Raw genomic sequence first — 19,521 nt, forward strand, 5'->3', positions numbered from 1 at the left:
CTTAATCTTTGCAAGAAGGTTTGTAGAGATACCTAAATCGGATATAGGGGTAAATTTGGCAGCAAGAGAAACACTTATCTCCTATAACGAGAGTGACTAGCAGAGAGCCGACTCAAATAATTATTTTGATATAACCATGGGGGTCATCAGATTCTGCACAGGTGACTGACCTACTTGGCCTATTTCTACTCTCTGAAATTAAGAAAAGCTTCCCTCATCTTACTGGCAGATTGTATAGGGATGATGCCCTTTTTGCCGTGCTGGGCCTCTCGAAGACGGAATTAAACAGATTAAAGAAGTCGCTGAGAAGCTTCTTGAGGGACTTTTTTAATCTTGACATCATCTTCGACATTAATTCTAGGGTGGTAAACTTTTTGGATGCTACCTTGTGTCTAAATACCAGTCTCTATTATCCCTTTCGTAAGCCTAATAAATCAATATCATATATCAATGTATCATCCAATCATCCAAAATCCACAATAGACAGCATCGTTACGGCAATTTCAACTAGAATATCTAACTTATCTGTGAATGAAAAGATTTTTGAACAGCATGCACCGGTGTATAATAATGCCCTAAGATTAAGTGGTTTCAAATCTAAAATATTTTATATCCTTAATACTAGACTCAAAAACAAAATGGCTGGTTTGCCATTTAAGCACGTCACAAATACTATGAATAAATGCAGGGAACCCCCCAACTGCAATAATAGGAAGCCCTTGGGTAGTAATTTGTTTAGGGATACTCGCAATAGGTACAGTTATAAGAAAGTTAATAATTTTGACAAGGAGTTAAACAAAACAGGAGGTTCACGGTCTAGAATAAGGGAAGTTGTTTGGTTCGCTCCCCCTTTCTCCCTTAGAGTAAGGAACTTACCAAAAATATTTTTTAGAATTCTGAAGGAGAACTTCCCAAAGAATCATAAATACTATAACATTTGCAACAAATCAGTGATCAAGTTCTCTTACTCTGTAATGCCTAACTTTGCTTCGATTATTGCATCAATCAATACAAGCAAGCTTGCTGGGCGGAATAGCTGGAAAAGTTCTTTTGTGGATGACCAAGGAACTGCGTATAATAATTTTGTAATGCCTAATGCCAATGATACAAACAGTCTGCCTTTACCGGATCTATCGAACCCATGTAATAAGGGAAGATTTGATGGAACGAAAGAGGGAAACTTGTTTAGAACTGGAGACACAAAATGTAATGGTAACAATAGAAATAAAACTAGGAAAGGCCCCGGAAAGAAATGTAATTGTTGAAGCCCCGATTTATGCCCTTTAGATGGTTCCTGTCTAGTTACTAACATTATATATAAATGTGTAGTCAAGGATGAGGATAGGTTAAATAAATTTTATATAGGTAGCACAGTAGATTTTAAGGCTAGATATAGATCACATATGAGCTCATTTTCTATCGATAAATACTGTAATTCTACAACACTTGCATCCCATATACACAATTTAAAGAAAAATAATAAGAATTATTATCTAGAATGGTCCATTATCTCTAAAACCCCAAATTTCAAGGGAAATATTAACAGGTGTAAGCTGTGCATAAGGGAATCCCTTACCATCCTTAGGTGTTATGGACCGCACATTTTGAATAAATTTACTGATGTGATTCCCTTTTGCATCCATAAATTTTCTAAATTTTTAAAAGTGTATAGAAATAAAATAAGTCGTAGAAAATAAATAGCTTAGCTCTTATAGGGTTTGAAACCACGGAGGTTCAATTTAATTTAATTTAATACACCCATTTTTTTTTTTTTACTGCTTTATATAAAATAAATTTTTTTACTGCTTTAATTCTTTCTTCTGGGCTCATCTGAGTATGACTGCTTCAATAAGAAAACACACAATATTGTGTTAAGCCTGCTACGCGATGATGTCTGTCTCTCCATTTTTTCCCCTGACGAAGGAGTTATTAGCGTGATGCACCCTAGTGCTTTAAACACAATAATATACCCCCGAAATGGCCATAGGGAATTTAGTAAATATGGTTTCCTCTTTTTTAACTATAAGGCCTAAGTAATTTTATAAGACTTTCTAAACGATGAACCTTTACTTTATTTTACATTATATATTATATATTTTTATTTGCTTCCTATACTTATATATTTTTATATATTTTTATATACATATATATTTATATATTACTTTACACTATATTTTACGTCTTACCTTCTAGGTGTTGTAATGGTTTTTAAAAAAAATATATATTTTTCTTAATCGCTAATGTATTAACTTTTAACCGTGATGAACTGTATTCACATATATTCAAACATTTTTTCTTGCACTTTCTTATATGCTTGTACAGATGAATTATATTCCATCTTCCGTGATGTCTAAATGTATATTCTATGATTAAATGTTCGAGTTATGAAATGTTATTGGATGACCTTGCATTTGTTGTTCTATAACTTTAGTTTGATATATATATATATATTATATATATATATATATATATATATATATATATATATATATAATATATTTTATATATATATATATATATATATATATATATCTATATATATATATATATATATATATATATATCTTTATATATAAAAGTAAGGTTGTGTGCTGTCTGTCTCTACGATTTAGATTCCTAACTACTCCCACATTTTGCGGTGCAGTTTAACCAAAACCGGATATTTTATAGTCATGATTCATATCGAGCCCTTCTGGGTATTAGCGTGCGTCTACGATGAGTCTACGATTAAAAAAAAAATTTACCATCAATTTTTCCCATTTTAATGCATTTTTGGCATATATAAGGGAAGTAACTCTCTAAAAATTTATTATTAAATCTCAGAACGTAAAAAGCTACAGTAACACCCCCCTTTGTGGTTAGCCATATTAAGATGGCTATTATACTTTACATCTCTAAAAATGCTTATATAGTTATTCCGTTACAAACCCGAGCAACGCTGGGCGATACTGCTAGTATATATATATATATTTTATATCAATATATATATATATAAATATATATATAAATATATAAATATAAATATATATATATAAATAGATATATCCCTCTCCCCTCTCTCTCTTTCAGAGAGGCACTAAGTAGCTATACGCACACATACACACACGGCAGTAACTTCTGCCTGCCGAATTCAATCACAAAGCTTCGGTCGACTCGGGGCTATAGTGGAAGATACCTACCCAAAGTGCCACGCAGTGCGACTGAACCCGAAACTATGTAGCTAGGAAGCAAGCTCCCTTACCACACAGCCATGTCCGCATATATATATCACCTTCTGGCTGAATAACTACTCCTTTGAACTCCCAACTCGCATAAACAAAGATCTTATAATAGAAGGACTTAGATTTATTTTAGAAAACAATTACTTTATTTTTGACAATAATTTCTACAGACAAAGATCGGGAACAGCGATGGGCACGCGTACTGCGCCTTCTTTTGCCAACCTAGTGATGGGATACCTCGAGAAAAATACTCTACCAGATAACACTCGAGAAATATGGAAACACTTCTCCAGAACAACTGGAAAAGATACCTCGACGACTTTTATCATCTGGGATAAAAGTATAGAGAAACTTGAGGAATTTAAAATACTATTAAATGGAATAAATGATAATATACAATCACGAAGGATCATAACGAAGAAGAATTACCATTTTTAGACATCCTCATTAAGAAAACCGGCAACAAAATAGAGACAGATATCTATTATAAACCGACAGACTCCAAACAGTACCTACCCTTTGATTCATGCCACCCACGACACACTAGAATAAATGTCCCTTTTTGTCTAGCTAGAAGGATTTGCACCATAATATCAGACACCAACACCCGACACACACGTCTCCAGGAACTTAGAACCACACTCACAAATAGAAACTATCCAGAGCCCCTAATAGACAGCGCAATCCAACGGGCACTTAAATTAAGTATAGAAGACCTGAGACAAACAAAACCAAAAAAGAAAGAACAATTAAAAAACCCTTCCCTACATCTCTACAGACAACCCACTTAACAATGAGGCCTTCAGCACCATACTACAAAGCACAGCCCTACTAAAGGGAAACCCAAAGATGAACCGGATCCTCGAAACACACACCATCATTAAAAGTAAACGGCAAACCAAAAATCCTTGAAAAGGATTTTAACCCAAGCTAAACTGCACTCAACATCAACCACAAAACCAGCAGTTAGAAAATGTGGAAGGCCCAACTGAGGAATCTGTGTCATCTTGGTAGAAGGTTCAGATCAGTTCACCATTAAAACAAACTTCACCTGTGCATCAGAAAACTTAATTTACGTCTTAACATGTGCAGGCTGCAATAGGCAATATATAGGCCATACAAAAAATAGCTTACGTAACAGGATGGCGGTGCATAAATCACAAATTAGAAACCTTGAATACCGGAAAATACCGGTAAGCGGACACATAGATAGATGTGCTGCAAATGAAAATCCGAAATTTACAACTTACCCACTTTACAAATTCAGTGACAACGTAACCTTCACGCAACACCAAAATAAAGAACTTTATTTCATCAAAAATTTTAGACCAAGTTTGAACACCCTGGGCCAGGAATATTAAAACAAAACATTGGTCTTCCGAAAAAGAAAAAACGAAACTCTACCACAACCACTACGACTGCTCCCACTAGCACTACCACTACTACAACAACTGTTACTACGGCCACAGTGAGAGAATTAAAATAGTGGAGGTGGGGGCAATCACAATTTCTCAGATCCTTAAACAGTCACTCCCGCTGGCAGTGGTATGTCTTAGGGAATGAAAAATTTATAAAAAGATTTTTTTCTCTGCGAGCAGATCTGATTTTGATTAGTCAAAAAATTGATGATGTTTTACCTCAGTGGTCAAGCTTGTTGCCATGCTTGATTGGTTTTCTTACAAGATACAGTTATGGGTCAGGTCTGATTCTGATTCGTTAAAAAATTGATGACATTTTTCTTCCGTGGTCAAACTAGCCGTTCTGCAAGGTTAGCCACCTAACAGGATACAATTATGGGTCAGATCTGATTTTGATTCACTAAAAAATTGATGACGTTTTTCTTCCATGGTCAAACTTGTCGTTTTGCTTGGCTGGTTTCCTAAACAGGATACAGTTGGGGGTCTTTTCCTTATATTCGTTGAAACTTGGCTTTGATTGGTTTGGAATTATATGACGTCAGTGAACAGTGCCAGTGACCACGGCTACTACTGCTTTCACAGCCACAGCTTAACTGATATAAACCCAACGATCACAAGTTTACCAAAATTACGCTAACAGTCGACGACCAAGAATTACTACTGTTGCTCCCATTGGAACTCAAGGTAAAATCTATAATGAACTCCTGCACTACACTTATATTTTTCGCCTTTTCAAGAACATGGATTCTATTGAATGTATATAGCATGGACTCTATTGAATATATGTAACAATTATGAACTGTTCCATTATACTCTTTATGCATATAGCATGAACTCTATTGAATGTATGTAACAATTATGAACTGTTCCATTATACTCTTTATTATAAAAAAATTTTTTTTGATAAGGTTCGTTATTTCAAGAACCGAAACATGTAAAATTAAAATTTATCTAATATAGTGGCATTTTCAAACTTCTTTTTTACAAATATATATATATATATCATCATCATCATCATCATCATCATCATCATCGTCATTTAACGTCCATTTTCCCCATGCTAGCATGGGTTGGACAGTTTTGACTGAGGGCTGGCAACCAGATGGCTGCACCAGGCTCCAGTCTTGATCTGGCAGAGTTTCTACAGCTGGATGTCCTTCCTAACGCCAATCACTCCGGGAGTGTAGTGGGTGCTTTTTACATGCCACCTGCACTGGGGGCCAGTCAGATGGTAGTGGCAATAATCTCGCTCAAATCTTTTTACATGTGCCACCAACATAGGTGCCAGTGGAGCGACATTGGTCACAATCACACTCGAATGATGCCATTTTATGTGCCACAGGTACGGAAGCCAGTTGGCTGCTCTGGCAACGACCATGCTCGGATGGTGTTCTTGGCACCCTACTAGCAAAGGTATAAGTGCCAGTAAGGCGACGCTGGTAACGATCATACTCGAATACCCTCTCTGTCAAAGATCACACTCGTATGGTGCTCTTTGCACCCCGCTAGCACGGATGCCAGTCATCGAAATGATTTTGATTTTGATTTCACTTACCTCAACAGGTCTTCGCAAGCAAAGTTTAGTGACCAAAGAATGAAAAGCTATGCATAAGTGGGCTGGTTATGCTCCTGGCATAGGCACAGGATATGGTTTCATCTGGCTTGCTGGGTCTTCTCGAGTACAGCATATTTCCAAAGGTCTCGGTCGCTAGTCATTTCCTTGGTGAGGCCTAACGTTCAAAGGTCGTGCTTCACCACTCCATCCCAGGTCTTCCTGGATCTACCTCTTCCACAGGTTCCCTCAACGGATAGGGTGTGGAACTTTTTCACACAGCTATCCTCATCCATTCTCACCAGATGACCATACCAACGCAGTCATCTCTCTTGCACACCACATCTAATGCTTCTTAGGTCCAACTTTTCTCTCAAGGTACTTACACTTTGTTGAGTATGAACACTGACATTACACATCCATCGGATCATACTGGCTTCATTCCTTGCGAGCTTACGCATATCCTCAGCAGTCACAGCCCATGTTTCACTACCATGTAGCATGTCTGTTCATACACATGCATCATACAGTCTACCTTTTACTCTGAGCGAGAGGCCCTTTGTCATCAGCAGAGGTAAGAGCTCTCTGAACTTTGCCCAAGCTATTCTTATTCTAGCAGCTACACTTTCAGTGCACCCTCCTCCGCTACTGATTTGGTCACCTAGATAACGGAAGCCATCAACTACTTCTAGTTTTTCTCCCTGGAATGTGGCGGAAATTGGTCTCTGTGCATTTTCAGTGTTTATCGCTCCCAAGCATCTGCCACATTCAAAAACTATCTTCCCAGTTAGCCTTCCTTTGATATTACTGCACCTCTTATGTGTCCATAGCTCACACTGGGTACATCTTATAGAGTTTCTACCTACACCTTACTACAGATTGAGCAGGGCCATCTACCTGAAGGGATTTGTGGTTTGGCTGCCATCCTACTTATTAGGACTTTGGTTTTAGCTATGTTGATTCTAAAGCCCTTCGATTCTAATCCTTGTTTCCACACTTGAAACTTTCTTCTAGTTCTGATAGCGACTCAGCGATTAGGACAAGGTCATCAGCATAGAGGAGCTCCCAGGGGCATCCTGTCTGGAATTCCTCCATTATTGCCTGGAGGACTATGATAAATAGGAGGGGACTGAGGACTGAACCCTGGTGGACCCCAACCTCTACCTTGAATTCTTCAGTGTACTCGTTGCCAACCCTTACCTTACCTACAGCGTCCCTGTGCATGACTTGCACAGCTCTCACTAACCATTCATCTATCCCTAGTTTCCTCATTGACCACCAGATAAGGGATTGGGGGACCCTGTCAAAGGCTTTCTCCATGTCAACAAAAGCCAGGTACAGGGGCTTATCTTTAGCTAAGTATTTCTCCTGCAGCTGTCTTACCAGAAATATGGCATCAGTGGTGCTTTTCCCTGCATCTCATCCAAGTTGACTCTCTCCTAATCAGTTGGGCTATGACCCTCTCCGTAACCTTCATTATCTGATCCAACAGCTTGATATCTCTGTAATTATTTGTATCTAGGGTGTCACCTTTAACTTTGTAGCAGTTAACTATTATGCTGCTACACCAGTCATTGAGTATGACTCCTTCGTGTATCACCTGGTTAACTATACGGGTGACTAGGCTATAGCCAACACTGCCAGATATTTTGAGCATCTCTGCAGTAATTCCTGATGGGCCTGGAGCTTTTCCTGTCTTCATGCTTCTAATTGCCTTGACTACCAAGGAACTGTCAACTCGGATAGCTGGTCCCTCTGTTGTTTCGACATTCGGCAGACTCTCTTTGTCCCATTCATTTTCTTTATTGAACAACCTTTCATAGTGGCGTCTCCAAACCTCTCTCTTTGCATCCTCATTTAGCGCAAGTGAACCATCATCCACGTAAACACATTTCTCTCCTACCACATCACGATTCTCTCTCACACACTGTCTTGCAACACGAAATTCCTAAAGTCTTTCGTCCTCACGGTGCAGAACATTGGCAAATATTTTCTTATCTGCTTCCTCTCTGGCTAAATACACCTGCCTCCTCGCTTCCCTTCTGGCAGTCTGATACACTTCCCTGCTACCACCGTTCTTCCAGTCCTTCCAAGCCTGTTTCTTTTGTCTAATAGCCCTGTCAACAATATTGTTCCACCACAACGTTATTTTGGGTCTTGAGAGGACTTTTCACCAACCACAGATCTGGTTAGTGGCTCTCAGCAGGTTGTCCCTTAAAAACCTCCAGCTGTCCTCTACCCCCTTCTATTTCGTCAAAGACTTAATAGAAGTAATATGTGTCCAAATCTCTGTCCATTCGCAGGATCTTTAAGCATCCAGACCCTTCTTCTCCATGTTGGTCGTCTACTGGTCGTCCTCTTAGTCCTGATCCTAAAGTCACTAACTACCAGTCTGTGTTGTGGGGTACATTCTTCACCTGGGAAGGTTTTGGCATTTATAAGCAGCCATCTTTCCTTTTTTCTGGCAAGGATGTAGTCAATTTGGCTAGTATGTCGGCCCGATCGGTAGGTGACTAAGTGGCTTGTAGGTTTACTGAAGTTAGTATTGCAAACCATAAGATCATTTGCATCGCAGAACTCCAGCAGCCTGGTTCTCTCCTCGTTGCAGGAACCATAACCATAGCTCCCATGTACACCATGGAAGCCCCCAGCATGTCGTTCAACGTGACCATTGAAGTCACCAGCCACAAAAAGAAGGTCCCTGTCGTTCGTAAATGAGGTAGTCTGCAGTAGGGTGTCATAGAAACAGTCTGTCTGTCCATCGGGTAGCCCTGGCTGAAAGGCATAGGCCGATATAATGGTTGCTAACCCATGGTGAAGCATTAATCTAATCTTAAGTATTCTGTTGCATACTCTGATTACCTCAATTACCTTATCTGCCCATTTTTCAGCAAGAAGTATACCAAAGCCCCCGACCCTGTCAGTGTTTCCAGCCCATAAAATCTTGTACCTGTGTTCTTTGCCTGTGAGGAACCTAGCAGAACCTCCTCTCCACCTTACTTCTTGGATGCAACACATATCAACACATCTCCGTTCATGCATCTCAACAATCTCGCCAGACCTGCCTTTCAGTGTTCCAACGTTGAGGGTGCCAACCCTGTGGGTGTGGGAGGTATGGGCTCATGAGACCCTGGGGCGGGGGACAGTGGCTTCATGTACCTGAAAAGAAAATGCGCATTTGGCAGGATTCATAGACAAACAATAGACTTAAGTTCAAATCGCATATACTAAACTATCATACTTTGCCACTGTGTGATCACTACCTTGTATAGTAGGGGGTGGGGCTGGCGTAGGCATTTTGAAGTGTTCATGGGAGACAACCAAGGATGACAAAATTGGAACTTCCGGTAAAGGTGGAGGGGTGGGAGGGCGGGGGCACCGCGAAAACTAGCAGCCATGAAGAGGGCGCATCTCATCTCTTGGAGAAGGAATACTTCGTTGTAGGTATTAAGAGACATTATTGAGAGAAGAGATATGTTTCAGATTTAGGGTAGATGCATGAGCAAAATTTATCTTAGACATCGATAAGTAAGAGGAACTATAGGATTATATGTTTAACATGAGGTGTGAAACTGAAATAGACAGAGTGAAACAGAATAGAGAAACTAACAGGGTTAAATCTTAGACATCGATAAGTAAGAGGAACTATAGGATTATATATACATAAATATATATATAAATATATATATATATATTAAAATATATATATATATATATACATTATATATATAAAATATATATAAATATATATAATATATAATATATATATATATATATATAAATATATATATATATATCACGTGATCACGTGACCGACCAAACCATCAGATGTTGTTACACATCGCTGGTCACAATGCATTCGCATTGTTTTAGCCTTTGAATGACGCCACCCCGCTGGCTAAGCGAGCAGGCCAACAGAAGAAAGAGTAGGAGAAAGAGTGGTGAAAGAGTGCAGCAGGGATCACCACCCCCTGCCGGAGCATCGTGGAGTTTTTAGGTGTTTTTGCTCAATAAACACTCACAACGCCTGGTCTGGGAATCGAAACCGCAATCCTACGACCACGAGTCCGCTGCCCTAACCACTGGGCCTCCACACATATATATATATATATATATATATATATATATATATATATATATAATATGTATAAATATGTATAAATATGTATATATGTATATATATGTATATATATATATATATATATATACAAGCAGAGATACCCGGCGTTGCCCGTGTTACATTCAATTGAAGAATTAGACTTTTCTGTTATATTTTCTGTAATGAACAGGAATATAATGAACATGTAATCGTGCCACATGTATCTTATACTACTGATTTTTATGCGCATATTCCAAAATTCCAGTCTTACTGAACCTGTTAAAAAGATTTTGCTCCTGAAAAATGAAGATCATGGAGCTCTAAAATGCGAGAGTTAAGGTCCCTGTTGGGGGTGGGCTTCTTAATGTCAACCAGAAAAGTTGAATTGATGAGAATCTTTTTAACTTGGGTCTTATATCTATTGTTTGAATTTCTTTGAAATAGGAAATATATGTTCACTGGATTTGTAAAAGAGAGCAAATCTACAGGAAACCAAAAGACGAATGATCACAATAAACAGTCGTTACCACTCCCAATGTAGGATTCCTCACCATCCAGGTGACAGGCACAGCCGTAAGATACATTACAAATCTATAGCAATTGGAAGGGCGTGACCCAAATGAAATAAACATTAACAACTGTGTGACGTGAGGGCTAAGGAGAAATGAAAGTGTCACCTCTGGAGTTTGCAAATGACCACTATACTGATACGTAACCGGACAGAATAAATTTACAATCTATAAATGTCTTTGAATAACTAGTCATTCATCTGGGAAGGCCTTGAAATCAATGTTACCATGTGGGGACTATGTGTGACCTAGTGATAATAAAAAGACTGAAAGGAGGTCTGCAATCCAATAACTTTACTCAACACTTTGCAACTGAATCAGTGGAAGCAAAGATACCTCTCATTTACTTGACAATTTATGTAGCACATTGCAGAAATCACAATGTAAGTGTATGTCAAAGCAAAGTGTTACACTGTTGTACCATTGAATTATAAATAATGCTCATCTTTTATGCTCGGGTAACCCTACAGCTTCCAAGAGCACAACTGTATTTGCTTTTGCTTAGATAAAATGACAAAATTGTGGGTGTTAAGTCCCCATAGAGGGGGCTTTCTAACTTGTAAGAAGATGAAATTTTATAAATATTACTTCATTTGTGTCTAATATCTATGGTTAAAATTTCATCAACAGCAAAAATATATGAATTGTCATGGGGGCCATGGCACTTATGGATAGAATAATATTTCCAAATTTCATAAAGATCCATTTAGTACTTTTGACCTAGTTTTGGATCATAAAAGAAATGACTAAAATTTGGGGGTTAAGGCCCCCATTAGGGTTTTATATATATATATATATATATATATATATATATATACAAATAAGAAAATGGAGAAATACATCCAAATCAAATATCAACTACCAGATAATACCCAATCACATACTTTATTAAACCACCACATAAGAAACTTTAAGGTTAAACATAATAATATATGACAAAACAGTGTACATAAAGGAGTAATATGATACAATAAGTACAATATGTATAAGAGAATATAAATATAAATAAATATAATTAAAAATAAAATATATTTATTTGTATTTATATTCTCTTATACATATTGTACTTATTGTATCATATTACTCCTTTATGTACACTCCTTTATGTACACTGTTTTGTCATATATTATTATGTTTAACCTTAAAGTTTCTTATGTGGTGGTTTAACAAAGTATGTGATTGGGTATTATCTGGTAGTTGATATTTGATTTGGATGTATTTCTCCATTTTCTTATTTTGTATTATGAATTTGTGGTAAAACACTTTACCTTTGCCTATATAATACAATAAATGAATTAATTGCATCGCAGTTCTTAACATTTATGAATTTACTTTGTTGGGTACTTCACAGGCAGTATATTGGATATGTGTTATCCCATGGAGGGTTGCATTTACAACCCCTATCTCAATTTGTATATATATATATATATATATATATATATATATATATATATATATATAGATAGATAGATAGATAGATAGATAGAGATATAGATATACACACACACACATACAAAGATAAATTGATAGATACAACTGACTGGGCAAACAAAAATATGAGACACTGCCTAGTGTTTTTTTTTAATTTTGATATGCCTGGTACTTATTCTATCAGTTTCTTCTTGTGAAACCAGTAAGTTATGGGGATGTAAATTAACGAACACCAGTTGTGAAGCAGTGATGAGGGAGAAACACAAAAGTATTTCGATAGTATAAAATTTGATTATGTTTGCTGTTTGTAATTATCTATCCATGTCTAATTGTAGACATACTTACTAATAGAGTTAATATTGTAGCCATCTGTATATTATTGATGTAGAAATGTATGTGTATGTACATAGGTGTACGGATAAGTGTATATGTATGTATGGTTGTTTGAATGTGTATGTGTCCGTATATGTGGATTGTAAGAGGGACTGTGTATATATATATATATATATATATATATATATATATACAAATTGAGATAGGGGTTGTAAATGCAACCCACCATGGGATACCATATATCCAATATACTGCTAGTGAGGTACCCAACAAAGTTAATACATAAATGTTAAGAATTGCGATACAATTACTTCATTTATTGTATTATATGGGCAAAGGTAAAATGTTTTACCACAAATTCATAATACAAAATAAGAACATGGAGAAATACATCGAAATCAAATATCAATTACCAGATAATACTCAATCACATACTTTATTAAACCACTACATAAGAAACTATAAGGTTAAACATAATAATGCAGGGTAAAACAGTGTACATGAAGGAGTGTACATAAAATAGTAATGTTATACAATAAGTAGAATACGTATAATAGAACATAAATATAAGTACACATAAATATAAATATAGACTATATCTTACAGCTGTTTCGGCCATGTAGATAAGCATGTCTCATTCAACTCATATTAGATATTTATGGTAGGTCAATATGTAGTTATAAATGAGACATTTACAAAAACATCGTAAGGCCTCTTCGGAGATTACAAATTGGATTACATATATACTTATAAAGGTGAGGGTATATACCCATAATAAAACATATACATATTTATATGAGTGCATATACTCATACTCATATACATATAAATATAAATATACATAATGATATAAATAATAAAAATTAATAAACATACATATGCTCCACATTCAATGTTACAGTTTTTCAACTTAATGTTGTGATAATTACAATGTAGAAAAACATACACATATTAATATCTAAATGCAGATATAGAGAGTCAAGGTTACTTTCTATTAGTTCTTATTAATTTCCAAAATGTCATTAATGCTAGCATCATTATCATTGTTGTTACCACTAATGCTACCAATATCATTATTCATATTATTAATAATAACGCTAATACTAGAGAAACAATACCTAAATTCATTATTAACAGTATAGTCACAATAGTATTACAACACCGTGCAAAGTGTTATATATCCGCATATACATACGAAATATGAAGTACCAGTTTATACTACATTAAATCCACAGATGTACATATGTAAGTCCGATTTTAAGTTTATAATTTTCCTTGTGACATAAATACACTATTATTTCAGAAATAATTACAGATCTAGCGCTAAATTATGATTGGCCTGTGGGTTTGAATTTAAATTACCATTGTCTTTCCTACAGTTGGTTTGTTGATAGCTTTAGGTTTCTACTACACTAGCGTAGGCAAGGGAAAAACTATACCAACATTTGTACACACACATACACGTACACGCGTACATCCGCACATATACACATACACATATACTCTCATGCACCATGTCTGCAAACTTTCGCATATATTTATATACACATCCAAATATTCATTTGCGTCCTCACACACATAAGAAAAGCATATATATATATATCCAACCATGAACATACATATCAATACAAAAACATACATACACATGTGTATACATATGAATACTTTCCGACATATCATATGTCTGTCATCGAGTGGCGTATAGATAAGCCAGCGCAGGCAGGGAAATCTATAGCAGCGTTTATACACTCACACATACACTCACATGCACATCCGCACATATGTATAAACATTAATACACTCCTATATACTGTGTCTGCAGAGATTCGCATATACATATATACACATTCAAATGTATACATGCGCACCCATACGTATAAGAAATTATATATATATATATATATATAATATATATCCACCCATGACTACACATATACATACAAAAACATACATATACACATATATATACACATATGGATATATTTCGACGCATAAACATATATACATAATCAGATACGTACTTGCGTACTCATATGCATAAGAACAACATACACCCTTATATCCACCTATGAACATATATATACATACAAACACATACATACACATACATATAGAGGAGTGTAATAGGACTATTGGTAGGAAAATTAGGTGCTATTTAAATCTAGAGAAAGTATACGCCAATTTGTGAAGGCAGAAAAAATTTCTCTTGTTAATGTTATTAATAATGGGTAGGCCAGCCTTGATGATGAAGAAAATTTCATTGATACATAAAGAGCATTTTTTATTTCTACTATTGTATACAGGTGCAGATGTTAGTATTTCCCAATCCAATTTAAAATCTATGTTCTTACTCTTGAGTTCCCAGATATACGTACTAAGTAGAGTTCATCCTATTTTTATTTTTAAAAGTATATCTATGATAGTTTAGCCGTTGTTTTACTACTATATTTTTCAAGCCGGGACAAAAACAATCAATATAGAACATATGTATGGAGATAGTTGCACCAATGTACACCTTGCTATTATATTGTGTATTTACAGTGCATTGGTAAACTACCTCTTTCCTCAGGCATTTATTACCAAACACACATTGGTTCCTGCTTCTGCAATTGCAGCTATTAACAGATTGAGGAGATTTAACCTTGGCAGAAATCCCCCTATCCCTATTCCTATTGATAGCATTGCACCTATTTTCATTACTACCCAGGTTTATCCGTCTGTCATTATAGAAGCAATCCAATTTCCTGTTGTTAAAGGAGGAAATGATGGTGGCTAGATTATTTGTAATGCTATATCGTATTCTAATAGTTCTATTGTTAATTATTTGGCTAAATTTGTTCTTACCCATAGCAGATTGTCTATATATTATGTTATGAATTGTTCTGACTATATCTGCTTTAATCTGCATTGCATATGGTATTATAAGCCATAGTGCATCTTCATCACTATGTGGATTACTCATCAAATTGTTATCTTTGGGAAAAATCCCATTACGCTTCAAACCTATATTCTTTCTACCTTTAATATTGTCAATGTAATGCCTAGAATTCCACTTTGGATTAGTTTTGTTAATGTCGTTATTATTATTATTATTATTATTATTATTGTGTAGATGAACTTCACTATTGCAATATATATTATCATTGTTATTATGCCTACTGTTAATATCCCCACTATCATTATTGTGCGCTAAGTTATTTGGACTAATGTTAACAGCTGAAAGTTGGCAGAATCCCCAAGGACATACTCTACGGAGAGCTTGCTTGGGGTACTATGTCTGTGGGTAGACCGTTCTTACGTTACAAGGATGTTTGCAAAAGGGACATGAAGGCCTGCAACATCAATATTAGCAGCTGGGAAGCAATTGCCAGCAACCGTAAAGATTGGTGACGTACCGTAAAAGAGGGAATACAAAGGAGTGACAGAGAGAGAGAGAGGAGAAATGGAAAGACAAGAAAAGACGTCAACAAGAAACTGTGACACTACAACCAGCCAGGAACAGTCTTCGCTACATTTGCGGTACCTGCCAGAGGGAGTGTTTGTCCAGGATAGGATTACACAGCCATAGCAGGAAATGTATCAGGACATGACATGTAAAAGCTGGACTATATATATATACACACGTATGTATGTATAAAATACAAAATGGGACAAGAACGCAAAACATCCGGACAAGCAGGTGATGCAAAAAGGGACAACGAAACATCCAGATAGACGATACAAAAAAACAAGGCGGTGTCATTCAGAGCTTTCTATCCTCAGTCAAGAACCAGATCATACTTGCAATTTCAGCTGATTAATCTTGAGATTGCACCAATCTGTCCAGCCCCAAGGAAAAACTAAGCTAAGAGCATTAGATTATTTGGAAGTTTCTTCCAAATAATCTAATGCTCTTAGCTTAGTTTTTCCTTAGGGCTGGACAGATTGTTGATGCACCGAATGTATAGAAAAACAAGGATGGAAAAACAGACGATGTTACACAAATGTCAATACAATATAAATACAATAAAGATAATAATAACAGGACATAACAAGTGTCTTTCGACTGGGGATGAATTGGATTAAGCTGGCATGTGTGGTAATGAAGCCTTATGGCAGAGATACTAAAATTTCACAAGTGCAGGGAAGAATATGTTGCATGTACCACAGTCAGACCCAAAAAGAGTGAGCAGTCTGGCCTATCAGTCACGTGGGAAGAGAAGAGAGAGAAAAATATCCATACATATGTATATATATATATATATTTATATATATATGTATATAGACGCAGGAGTGGCTGTGTGGTAAGTAGCTTGCTAACCAACCACATGGTTCCGGGTTCAGTCCCACTGCGTGGCATCTTGGGCAAGTGTCTTCTGCTATAGCCCCGGGCCGACCAATGCCTTGTGAGTGGATTTGGTAAACGGAAACTGAAAGAAGCCTGTCGTATATATGTATATATATATATGTATATGTGTGTATGTGTTTGTGTGTCTGTGTTTGTCCCCCTAGCATTGCTTGACAACCGAAGCTGGTGTGTTACCTCCCCGTCACTTAGCGGTTCGGCAAAAGAGACCGATAGAATAAGTACTGGGCTTACAAAGAATAAATCCCGGAGCCGATTTGCTTGACTAAAGGCAGTACTCCAGCATGGCCGGTCAAATGACTGAAACAAGTAAAAGAGTAAAAGAGATATACATAATACATACATATGTATATATGTATATATATATATATATATATATATATATATATATATATATATATACACACATACATATATATATATATATATATATATATATATATATATATATACATATTTATATATATGAACAAGTTAGTAGTGGGGGTGGATACTCAGAGAGTGTTACCACTAGAATAAGAATAGCCTGGCCAAAGTTTAGAAAGCTCCTACCCCTACTAGTGACAAAGGGTCTCTCATTCAGAGTGAAAGGTAGATTGTACGATGCAAGTGTGCGAACTACCATGCTTCATGATAGTGAAACAAGGGCTGTGACTGCAGAGGACATGTGTAGGCTTGAAAGAAATGAAGCTAGCATGATCTGCTGGATGTCCAGTGCCAGTGTGTATACATGACAGAGTGTAAGTGTCCTGAGAGAAATGCTGGACCTAAGAAGCATCAGATGTGGTGTGCAAGAGAGACGTCTGCACTGGTATGGTCATGTACTACAGATGGATGAGGAGAGATGTGTGTAGAAGTGCCACTCCCAAACTGTTGAAGGAATCTCGGGTAGAGGTAGAGGTAGAGGTAGACCCAGGAAGACATGGGATGAGGTTGTCAAGCATGACCTTCGAACGTTGGGTCTCACAGAGGCAATGACGAAAAACCAAGACCTCTGGAAATATGCTGTGACTGTAAAGACACAACAAATAACATGAGTCCATGGCTGTTTCCTGCACCAGCTTCACATAGAAGCCCCAGCCCATCCAAAGTGCCTTGGATCGCAAAACGGCCTGCTGTACTAGGGATAGATGAATGGTTAGTGAGAGCCGTACGAGCCATGTACAGGGATGCTGTTAGTAAGGTGAGGGTTGGCAACGAGTACAGTGAAGAATTCCAGGTAGAGGTAGGAGTCCACCAATGTTCAGTCCTCAGCCCCCTCCTATTTATCATAGTCCTCCAGGCAATAATGGAGGAATTCAAGACTGGATGCCCCTGGGAGCTCCTCTATGCTGACGACCTTGCTCTAATTGCTGAGTCCCTATCAGAACTGGAGAAGTTTCAGGTGTGGAAGCAAGGATTAGAGTCGAAGGGCCTTACAGTCCACCAAGCTAAACCTAAACTCCTAATATGTAGGAAGGTAGACAAACCACAAATCCCTTCAGGTTGATGGCCCTGTTCGATCTGTAGAAAAGGCGTAGGTAGAAACTCTATAAAATGTTCTCAGTGTAAGCTATGGACACATAAGAGGTGGGAAGATAGTTTTTGTATGTGGCAGATGCTCAGGAGCAATAAACACTGAAAATCTGCAGAAAACAACTTCCGTCACTTTCCAGGGGAAAAAACTAGAAGTAGTTGATAGCTTCCGTTACTTAGGTGACCAAGTCAGTACTGGGGGTGGGTGTGCTGAAAGTGTAACTGCTAGAATAAGAATAGCCTGGGCAAAGTTCAGAGAGCTCTTACCTCTGCTGGTGACAAAAGGCCTCTCGCTCAGGGTTAAAGGCTGGATGCATGACACATGTGTACGAACAGCCATGCTACATGGCAGTGAAACATGGGCCGTGACTGCTGAGGACATGCGTAGGCTCATGAGAAATGAAGCCAGTATGCTCCAACGGATGTGTAATGTCAGTGTACATACTCGACAGAGTGTAAGTACCTTGAGAGAAAGCTGGATCTAAGAAGCATCAGCTGTGGTGTGCAAGAGAGATGATTGTGCTGGTATGGTCATGTGGCGAGAATGGATGAAGATAGGTGTGTGAAAAAGTGCCAATCCCTAGTGATTGAGGGAACCTGTGGAAGAGGAAGACCCAGGAAAACCTGGGACGAAGTGGTGAAGCACGACCTTCGAACATTAGGCCTCATCGAGACAATGACTAGTGACTGAGACCTTTGGAAATGTGGTGTGTGTGAGAAGACCCGGCAGGACAAGTGAGTCCATCCTGTGTCCTTTGCCAGGGATGTAGCCAGCCCACTTATGCATGCCTTTCCTTCCTTGGACACGCGAAGACCTGTTGAGGCAAGTGAAGTCAAAATTGAATTTGAAATTGAACCTCATCCGACGACTAGCACCCATGCCAACCTCCCTTCACTGGACACTAAACTCTGCTTGTGAAGACCTGTTGGGGCAAGTGAAATCAGAATCGAAATTGAACCAATCCAATGACTGGCACCCGGCAGTTGCCAGTGCCGCTGGACTGACTCCTGTGCAGGTGGCAAGTAAAGAAACATTGT

At 37.4% G+C, this 19,521-nt stretch overlaps 1 protein-coding gene across 2 annotated transcripts in view; it reads left to right on the plus strand.

Moving 5' to 3' along the window:
* Positions 1 to 12,187: 12,187 nt before the first annotated feature.
* Positions 12,188 to 19,521, plus strand: part of LOC115220417 (60S ribosomal protein L32) — a 21,406-nt gene continuing 14,072 nt past the window's right edge. Inside the window, exon 1 of one of the 2 annotated variants that reach the window (XM_036509943.1) lies at positions 12,188 to 12,199. The gene's annotated coding sequence lies outside the window, so the exon portion shown is untranslated. Of the gene's footprint in view, positions 12,200 to 13,990; positions 14,002 to 19,521 lie in introns of those variants that run through there. The other variant, XM_036509944.1, reaches the window with a different exon arrangement.

Source organism: Octopus sinensis, linkage group LG16, assembly GCF_006345805.1.
Source record: "Octopus sinensis linkage group LG16, ASM634580v1, whole genome shotgun sequence".
NCBI lineage: Eukaryota > Metazoa > Mollusca > Cephalopoda > Octopoda > Octopodidae > Octopus > Octopus sinensis.